The 10,413-nt window shown below is 48.1% G+C and overlaps 1 pseudogene; it reads right to left on the reverse strand.

Moving 5' to 3' along the window:
- Positions 1 to 2,018: 2,018 nt before the first annotated feature.
- On the reverse strand, positions 2,019 to 3,260 carry LOC129496513 (SWI/SNF-related matrix-associated actin-dependent regulator of chromatin subfamily E member 1-like; annotated as a pseudogene).
- Between the last annotated feature and the right edge of the window lie 7,153 nt (positions 3,261 to 10,413).

Consider the following 10,413-nt stretch of genomic DNA (forward strand, 5'->3'; position numbering starts at 1 on the left):
GTGACCTGGTTGGATGTCCATGAACTGACTTCTGCTCTCCCTCACCCTCCCCAGGCTTAATATCATTTAAAAATGGCAATTTTGGAAAATTAAAGAAATGGTTTCTATTAATTACAGTATCTGAAAGATTATAGCATTGAACATGTTACATTATTAATGATATTTTTACTTCGTAAAGTAACCACAATAAAATTTATGTAAAGCGTCAACTGAAGGTTAATTAGTACTTAAGCTTGATATTTTAAAGTTAACTCACTAATGTGAAGGTGATTATTCTTTAATAATAATGAGGCAAGTCTTGATTTAGGTTCAGTTTGCTAAATTTTCCTCTTTTTGCATTTGATTTTCATAAGGGTTGAGGTCTCTAGTGTATAGAAATGTGATATTGAAATCACATATTGACATCACAGAATTGTCAAGACATTTTTTTTAAATAATGGGAGATTTCTTTTTGTAACAGAAATCTAGAATTACTCATCAAGAGAGACACCTGAATGCTTCATCTTAAGGCTGTAGCCTAGAAATAGAAGTCAATTCTTGTTGTAAAATAAAACCAAATTAAAAAAAAAAACACACACTAAATACCAAAAACCCCAAATCAGCAATACTAGCACTCCAATCATGACTGCAGTTCAGGGATCACCTCTCCTGGTCCTCACCAAGCTGAGTTAGTAGATTTTTTTTTTTTTTTGCTGTCTCAGTGAAAAACTGTGAATACTTTGATTATGGGCTCACCACATTGCATCATAATTGCTTCAAAACCTGTGTCTGTCAGAGTGCCTTTGGCTGCAAGTAACACATAATCAAATTCAAACTGGCTTAGTCAATGGAGGAATTAATTATGTCAAAAAGACTACAGGTGCTGGACTCCCGCTGAGGATGAGTGATGCATCAAGGGAAAGAGAAGTACTGTGAGTGGAAAGATACTAGCTTTCCTCTCTTTAAAAGGTGAGATCTTGGAGCACCTGGGTGGCTCAGTCAGTGCAGCGTGTGCCTTCAGCTTGGGTCATGATCCCAGGGTCCTGGGATAGAGCCCCACATCTGGCTCCCTACTCAGCAGGGGAGTCCACTTACCCCTCTGCCCCGGCTCATGTTCTCTTTCTTGAATAATAATAATAATAATAACAACAACAACAACAAAAAACCAGTGGGGTCTAATCCTCCTATCCTTGAATGAATGTTGGGCTTAGTGACTTGTTTGTAACAACTGGAACACAGTGGAAGTGGTAGTGGGACTTCTGCAGCTGGGTTGTAAAGGTCATTACAACTGTCCACAGTTTCTTGGATTGCTTAATTGGGAAGCCAGCAGCCACGTTGTGAGGACTCTCAGCTCTGTGGAAGGGCCCACAAGGAAAGGAACTGAAGCCTCCCACCAACAGCCTGTACTGCCCTGTCACGTGAGTGAGCCTCCTTGGAAGCAGACCCTCCAGCTTCAGTCAAGCCTTCAGATGACAGCCTCAGCTGAAATTAGGCTTCAACCTCAAGAGACACCCTGAGCTGGAATGTTCTAATCAGGCCACTTGTGAATTCCTGACCTGGAGAAATCTTGAGATATGATATATGGTTATTGCTCCTTTAAACCACTAAGTTTTGGGATAATTTGTTATACAGCATTAGATAGCTAATACAGAGGGAAAAAGGGATTGGCCCAACCTTGGTCATGTGCCCATCATCACTGGACCCATAATCATTGGCAAGAGAACGCCACATGTTGACTGGGTTAGGCTACTCAGCATCTCTTTCTGGAGCCTACAATGGGTGGAAACCTTGAAAGCTGTTTGCTGCAGGACCTCAGAGACTAGGCTCAGTCCAGGCCTCCTGCCCCTTGATATTTCACCTCTAGCTCTTTCTTTCTTTCTTTCTTTCTTTCTTTCTTCTTTCTTTCTTTCTTTCTTCTTTCTTTCTTTCTTTCTTTCTTTCTTTCTTTCTTTCTTTCTTCTTTCTTTTTCTTTCTTAACTCAAAATACATTTTTTTTTCATTTAAAAAAGTATTTAGAACACACAAAACAAGGCCACATTTATTCTTTCTTCTCATCTTCTGGTGTGGGGTCTGTCGGTGGCTCCTCCACTGTTGCACTGTTGCTCTCTGAGCCAGTGTTGCTATCACTGGTCCCTTCCTCGGCCATACTGTCCACCCCCTCCTGCCCGCTCTCCTTGTCCTCAGGAGTAGACGTGCCTTCTTCACCGTTCTGTTGGCTTTCCGTTGCTCTTCAAGGTGTGTCTCCTCTGTCTCCATAGGGATGCTTCGTCGTCCTTCTTCTCCTGGGTCTTACTAGCAGCTGGCTCTTCCTCGGGAACCATGCTGCTCTGACTACGTTCAGCTTGCTCTGCTGCTTCTTTCTCCCTCTCCTCTTGCCTTTTGCGAGCCTGTTCTTCTGCCTGTGCAATTTCAGCGGCAACCTTTTCCATATCCACTTCTACTTTCAAACCGCACAACCTTTTAAGTTCATTGTTAAATGAATCTGTGCTTTCTAGGAACTTCCTCTTCTTTTCCTGGTGTTGCTCCTCTATCTGAAGAAGTTCAGCTTCTAGTTTTCGCTGATGAATCACTAAGGACTGGACCTGTCGTTTGAGGACCTGCATTCTAGCTGTTGTGACAACTGACCGAACGTCTGGCACCACACTCTCACTAAGGATTTCACTGATGAGGCGGTGGTTTCTCTGGAAATGGGCAGTGGCTGTATGCTTCATTGGAAAGCCATCATCATAATCATCTGGATCTTCAGCAGGCTGAATGCTCATGTAAGGTTCTCCTTTCTCCATGCGAGACTGTTTCTATCGACTTTCTTCCTCTAAAGCAACTTCTGCACGACTTTTCACATTTATGTAAGCAAGGTATGCGGGGGAATTATGATAGGCCTTCATAGATTCATTGTACTCTATCTTTTCTGCTTCGTATTTGTTTAAATATTCTTGTTTTTCTTCATCAGTGAGATCTCACCACATGCCACCAATAATCTTGCCAATCTCCCACAACTTTAGGTCAGGGTTGGAAGCTTTTACTTGGTCCCAGACCTTTCTGCTGTACCTCATGTAGGGCATCAGTGGCTTATCTGGTGGCTTTGGGGGTTTTGGAATCGTAATACCAGAGGATGCCGTGACCCGGCTATTGGTGCCCGGGTTCCCTCCCAGCCTGTAGTTGTTGTAGGCGAGATGACTGTATGGATTGTATCCCACAAACCCTGGTGTGCTGGGCATTTGTGTTGCAGGAGGTGGGGTGGGAGGTGGGGCATAGGATGGTCTTTTTGACGTTTTGGAAGATTAAGTTCTCAGTTCCTTAAGAATGAATCTGAGACACCGTGGGCAGAAAAAGCGCCCCGCAGCTCTGGCCTCATTTCTCTTTGTCCCCTCTTTCTGATTTTTGAGTGTGACCTCCTCACAACCTGTCTGCTTCTTTTGAAGTGGGTTGGAGAGGCTGGTCTATGTTTGGCAGCCCTCAGGCCTGATCAGGAGGTGAAATAAACCATGGCAGGAAATATATCACAATTCGGGCAAACCTCCAGATTGCGGCAACTGGAAAGATGCTTGGAAGAATCTACTGTTGATGAGACTGTTCACAAGCAAGAGTCCTTGGGGAAGATTATGGTAGCATTCAGAATCCACTCTTGCATCTTACCTTCTTCCATCCTTTTTCCTTTCCTGACACAGAGCAGGCTCTATGTCTGTCTAAAATGCTACTGTCTTTCTTTGCTTCTGATGGGGATGGTGTCTCTGTTTCATAAATTCATTCTCACAATGGCTCAGAAGTCAGAGGGTCATGTAACTGGTTTAGCAGTCAGACAAATCCCAGCTCTGCTGGGTGCTATCTGTGGAGACTTAAGACGACCCACTCAACTTTCTAGAGCCTCACGACCTTGATCTGTCTAATGGTATAATAATTACACTTAGCTGGAGTTATTATTAATACAGGGTGAGCTCCTGTAGGTGATGTGCCTTGCGTATTTGTTGGAATGTTCATGGTCATTCTGCATAAGAAAGGGCTCAGCATTTGTCAAGTGAGTTTGGGAAGCCCTGGGTTAATCAAGTCTATTTGCTGTAGGATTCTGTAGAGCCCTGAATCAGCTAATCTTCATCATGGCTCTCTAAGAAAGACGTTTTAACAAGCTGTGTTTTCTTAATGTATTTGACCATAGAATTCTATTTTGGAGGGCATTACATGGGCTATGTCCATTGCCTCAGCCCTGTATTTGGGAAACCACCAGGGGCCAGCCATATCCTATGGTAGGCCCATGTATGGCACTTTTTTAAATAAAGATTTTATTTATTTATTTATTTATTTATTTATTTATTTATTTATTTATTTACAGTGTGAGCTGCGGAAGGGACAGAGGGAGGGAGAGAATTTCAAGCAGACTTCGTGCTGACCGTGAAGCCAGACACAGAGCTCCATCTCATGACCCTGAGATCATTACTTGAGCCGGAATCAAGGGTTGGAAGGTTAACGAGGCCACCCAGGAATCCCTTTATGTGGTACTTCTTTTACCTCAGGGGTGGCCCCCCATTTGAGGTGGAGGGAAGACCCAGTGGAAAGTGAGGGAAGGCCCTCCTTTCCTTCTGCATTGTGTGAATTCTGGGGAGCAGTGGACTTAGCAATGTCTCACATGTGCCCTCAGGTATTTCTCACAATGTACAGAAGTTTATAACATGCAAAAAATAGTCTCAAGACTATTGAGACTATTTTGGCATTCTGGTACCCAGGGCGGGCACAGACACACTGGAAGGTAGTCTTGATGGGCCCTGGCTCTTGTGAGGTCACCATACTCTTCCCACATCCCTTGCCATGCAGCTCCATTTGTCACCAAAATGAAAGCCTCTTGAAAGTCGTCTCAGTGATGAAATGAGCAGCACTTTTCTGAATGAAAGACACCTTTCTGTTTAACATGCCGACGAGGTAGCTTACTTAGCAGCCCCTGATGTATGGAACGTATCTTTAGCTTCCTCGGCTACTGGACCAACGAGTCTCAGGGCTGACAAGGTCTCTGACAAAGATAGGCCAGCACGCAGCTATTTCCTGTCCTCAAAGAAAATAGCATTTCTCCCCGCTACAGAAATGCCCAGAACCCACCACCGTGTTCCTTTCCGTGGTGGGTTCTGGGCCCCTTTGTCCTTGGCTGTCCAGTGTGTGGCTCCCTCTTATGCCATTGGGGAGGGTCAAGAGCCACTTGGATGGAGGAGGCCTCAGGAGTGGGGTTGTCTACTTCAACAGTGTGGCTTTGATACTGTAGCGTGGAGCAGCTATGCGATTTCCAGTGCTGCCAGGCCCCCCTCTTGGGATGAGCAGAGCCTCTGAGCAGCAATCCTTGATCCATTTTGGAGAATCTGATGGAATTTTTGGTTCCTCTCCCCAGAGAAACACAACCTGGACTCAGCCCATTATAATAGTCTGACATTTGGGGTAAAAACCATTGTATTAGGGCACTATGACTCTGTCCTCTTCTCATTTACTTTTTGGGGCTCCTGTTTGATTTTTGCCTTCCTTCCCTTTAGGAATGCTGATATGGTGCCAGAGCTGTGGGTACAGAACTGTGAGTTCCTGTGCCTGGGCTCAGTTGTCCTGGTGGCGACAGCCTGGATGATAGGGGCAGGAGTGTGAGCTTCCTGGCCTGGGATGGGGGCCAGTTGGGGCTGGAGGAGGGATGGGAAAGGAGAGGATTTGGGGAGCAGGAGAAGGGGGTGGGGTGGGCAGGTGGGAGGCGGGGGCAGCGGGAGCAAGGGTCTCTGACTGGGGGGCATTCAGTAGAAGGTGACACGTGAATGACGCCCGGTGGCTTAAGAGAGAAGAAGTTGGCAGCCTGAAAGGGAGGGAGACAGAGAGCGGGGCTCTTCAATATTGGCATTCATGTCGCTGTGACAGCAGCCATTTATCATACCCTGAATGGGAGTGCAGGGCCCAGTGCGCCGCCAAAGGCCTCTGGTTAAAGTTTTACCTGAGTGTGAAAGGGGCTGGGGCTTCCCTAGGCTGCGGGGGTGGCCCCCAGGGGCCCATCTGTTTGGAGCAGAAAGACTCTGACGCCAGAGGAGGGGCCACCGGACAGGATGTTTCCGGGTGCAGGGACCCCTCCAGGCGTCCCAGGCCAGCAGGGGAAGGGGTCTGCCTCACACGGGGGTCTGGAAAGTCCCTGCTCCAGGCATTGAATGGGGAGCCTGGCCCCACATCAATCTGTGAGCCTGCCATGGAAGCGGGGGGGTGTGGGGGTGTGGGCTGGGCAAGTGGGGGCAGGAGCACATTTTGGCAGGTGATGTCACTGATGCTCAGCTCAGGGGTTTTTATTTATTAAATTTTTTAAAAAAGATTTTATTTATTTATTCATGAGAGACACACAGAAGGAGGCAGAGACATAGGCAGAGGGAGAAGCAGGCTCCCTGCGGGGAGCCCGATGTGGAACTCATCCCAGGATCCCGGGATCACCACCTGAGCCAAAGGCAGAGACGCTCAACGTGAGCCACCCAGATGTCCTCCCCTTTTTTTTTTTTTTTCCCTCCTCCTTTTTTAAAAAAAAATATTATTTAGTACTTGCTACACATCAGGCATCTCATATATAAATATACACATATATTTTGTTAGGGAGATAACCCCTGTTTGTTGTTGGCAGAGTGAGGTGTTCTTGGGGTGCAGGACTTTCAGAGCTAAATCTGGGATGGTTTTAGGCAAAACAGGACATTAACTTGAGGTATTAACCTGAGGACTAATTCAAACTTGCGTTCATTTGATCTCACAGCAGCTCTTGGAAAGAGGCATCGCATTTACCTCCACTTACGAGTGAAGAGCCAGGCGGTGAGAGGGAAGTGATGAGCCAAGGCCACAAAGCCAGGGAGCAAGAGAGCTTGGGTCTGGAGTGAAGCAGTCTGGTTTCCAAGTTGGAGCTCTCAGCCCTCCACCGTGCTGCCCAGGCCTGGAGGGAACCCTTGTGTGCTGAGCACCTTTTCTGAACTGAAAAGCCAGGAGGAGGAGGTCTGATGTGTTGACTGTTCATTGTGGTGGTCTTTAGGGTCCTGTGTGTAAGATGGGGCCTGTCCTGGACTTTGTGGTCTGTCTGGTCCACAGAGAGGCTGGCAATGGGGAACAAGTCTGTCCTAAAAGTACGCAGTGCTTCCAGTGTGTGGGGCCCTGGTGTTTATCTAGGAATGTAGCTAATGACCTTGGAGGTGCTTGCCAAGATTCCCAGGCTAGTGAGGACAGAGCAAGAGGTCAGGGAGGATAGACATGTTGGATCTTGCATCCCAGGATGCTTTTGCCAAGCGGTCCCATGCCCCGGCCATGAGCAGGCACCGGGGTGATGGCAGATGAGTGAGGACAGGGGGATAAAGCTGTGTTCCCGGGCAGGAACCACTTTGGCCTATATTCCATCTTGGGTTGTGGGATAGCTCAGTCACCCCCGTGCCAGGCTCCTTGCAGAGAGAGGATGTGAATCCAGATCCCGTGAGTCAAACAAATCTGCTAAGAGGCCTCTTGGAAAAAAAAATGAAATCCCCCAATTCTCCCCTTTGGGAGTCCTGTGGGCTGTGTTGATGGAGCAAGTATTTTCTGGATGCCAAGTTCACACCTAGCGCTGTGGGCAGAGGCCTTAGTCCTGGGAAAACGTGTATGTGTGTGTGTGTGTGTGTGTATGTGTGGTAGGGGTGGAGAGGCATAAGGATGCTGGAGGATCTCTTGTTTCTGTTAAGAGACTAGCACAGCTCAGAGTGTAGGACCATTAGCTGCTCTCTCCTGACCCATCCCCAAAGCCCAGCTGCTGAGGCCTAGCCGGCCTGGGCTTCCACCCCAAGATATGACTTCTGTCTTGTGCGACCACATCTCAGCTCCTGCCAGAAGCTATGCTTATTGACCCATTCCAGCCCCAACTCAGACCCCTTGTCTCTCCACATGATGGTGGCACCTTGCTGTTTAGTAATCGCACTTGGAGAAGCCACAATGTAATGTCCCAGAGCTGGCTGATGGGGTACAGGTGGTGGGAATGCAGAGGTCTTGGGTAACAGAGAGACAAGTCACCAGTAGGAGGTATGAGCCTCCCCGAGGAGCCAGGTGGTGGGGTATTCAGAGAAACATGTGATGGAGGAGGTTGGAGGGGGTGCATTAAGCAGGAGCACGAGGCCAGTGCTGCTTACCACCTCTCTCTATTTCATAGAATCATCCATTCAACACCCATGAAATGTTTGCACTGATACCTTCTCTGTGCTTGTTCTGTGTTAGGCTTAGGCTACATAGGAGAAAATATGACATGGTCCCTGCTGCTTGGAGCTTGGGAATATAATATGTAAGTTATATATTGTGGTTTGTGCCGTAAGGTAGATACATGGGATGCTGGGGTGAATGACAGGGGGTCTGGGAAGGCCTCTCCAAGAAGGAGCATGTAAGTGAAGCCTGAGGATGGACAGAAACCAGCCAGGGAGGAGTGAGGGCGGTGTGCAGGCAGAGGGGCAGCATGTGCAAAGCCCCTGAGCTTGTGAGGTTAGAGCCCAGTGAGTGGCCGGTGGCCTGGGATGGAAGTGCAGAGGGACCGAGGGTCCTTCAGGATCAAGGGCTGTGATGAGCCGGTGGCTGAGTGGGTGGATTGTTCCGTTAGAACAGGACCCGCGAATCTATGGCTAGACCTCAGTGCTGGCATAAAACAGTAGGTGCCCGATCAATGTGTGGTGGAGAATGAGGGGAGGCAGCAGGGGGAGCCGGGTCAGGGTGGAGGCGCTTTGGGATGTGGAAATGGTTACCTTGGTGGTGGTGGCAGGGGCCATCCTTGCACCAGCCCTGTCCCCTCTGTCCCCGTTCTCCCCGCCCACCTTGTCCCTCTGGCTTCTCTTAATTGCCTTGGGGATGCTGAATGGGGAGGCTGGGAGGGGTCTGCATTTGTGTCTTGCCCGGGGGGACATTAAGCGAACAGAGTCCCTCTCGGTTTTTCATGTCATTAATTGGTGATCTTCAGACTCTGAAATAGCATTTCCCCTCGCCCATCCCTTATTTCATTATCCTCAGCTCAGTACACATCAGTGCCGTGCAAGGCAGCCTGCTTGGATATATTAGGAATTATTTAAATGAGATGGGGATGTATGGGTAGTTAAAAGCGCAGTCTTCTATCCTGCCCTAATTATGTATCAAATTACGTTACAATTATTCCCAAATATAAACTTGCTGAGGACCTCCAAAGGGAGGTTCTGAGAGCCTCAGAAGAAAAGTGAAATAGGGTAGAAGGGAAACGATGGCCCTAGGCCTGGAATGGGCTCAGGGCTCTGAAACCCAGGCAGCAATGTGTGTGTGTGTGTGTGTGTGTGTGTGTGTTTGTGTTGGTCTGTCTGTCTGTCTGTGTCTGTGTGTCTGTATGCGTATCTGTGTTGTCAACTCTATCACTACGCCGTGTCTATTTTAGGTGTTACTGGCTCAGGGTTGGCAGCCATCAATGAGCAGCAAGAAGTCCTATGGAGACTTCTGTCAAATTATGTACAATGACTCTACCATTCTCTAGCTCGTGTGGCCCTGACTCTGTGCTCAGGCTTCAGCAAGGCTCCAGCCTCCAGCTTTCCCTGTGAGCCTCAGCAAACACTTAGAGAGCTACCCTCTGCACGGGCACTTGGCAAATGCCTCTTATGCAATGCTCGCTCAATCCTGGGGAGAAGGGATGGGCTTGCTCGAGGTGTCTTAGCCCAAAAGTGGCAGGTTGGGATTCATACCCAGGTCTGTTTCTGAGGCCATATGCCCCAGAAGGTGACACTGGGCCACTTGGTCCCCAGGCTAGTGAGCAGCTTTCTTCTGAGTTGTTTTTATCCATCTGTTTCATGCTAGGAGCTAGCCTCCTCTGTAATCTTTGGAGGGATCCAGATTAATCCTTATTAATAACTTAATAATTATTAGTCATCATGAGGCTACTGATGTTGCAGGACTCTGAGTTTGGCTGCTTGAATTCCTCCTCTCTCACACCTGCCTCCTGTAGCCACTCATTCTGGGCCTGAGGATGGGAGATGGGGGTGTTCTCATCAGAAGAACCCTCTCCCTTCTCTCTAACTATTGGGCAGGTGGGGTTGCCCAGGGGTGTCAAGGTATTTTCAGCTAAGACTTCGAAGCATGCTGGGACCTTGTTGTGGGTTGAATTGTGCCCTTTCCCCACTATCCTCCCTGCCAGTGTTGAAGTCCCTCTCTAGTACCCATGACAGTGACCTTATTCTGACATAGGGTCTTTGCAGATAATCAAGTTAAAACAAGGTCAATCCAGTATGACTGTCCCTATAAAAAGGGAATTTGGGCATGGAGACAGGCACAGAGGGAGGATGGTATGAGGAAGGATGCCAAGGGAAGCTGAAGGCTTGGCATCAAGCCAAGGAACACCAAGGATTGCTAGTAGAGGGCCAAAAGCTGAGGGAGAGAGGTGCCCGGGCTGCATTCCCCCTCACAGCCCTCAAGAGGCACCAGCTTTGCCTGTGTCTTGA

Source organism: Nyctereutes procyonoides, unplaced genomic scaffold (genome assembly GCF_905146905.1).
Source record: "Nyctereutes procyonoides isolate TBG_1078 unplaced genomic scaffold, NYPRO_anot_genome, whole genome shotgun sequence".
NCBI classification, from domain to species: domain Eukaryota; kingdom Metazoa; phylum Chordata; class Mammalia; order Carnivora; family Canidae; genus Nyctereutes; species Nyctereutes procyonoides.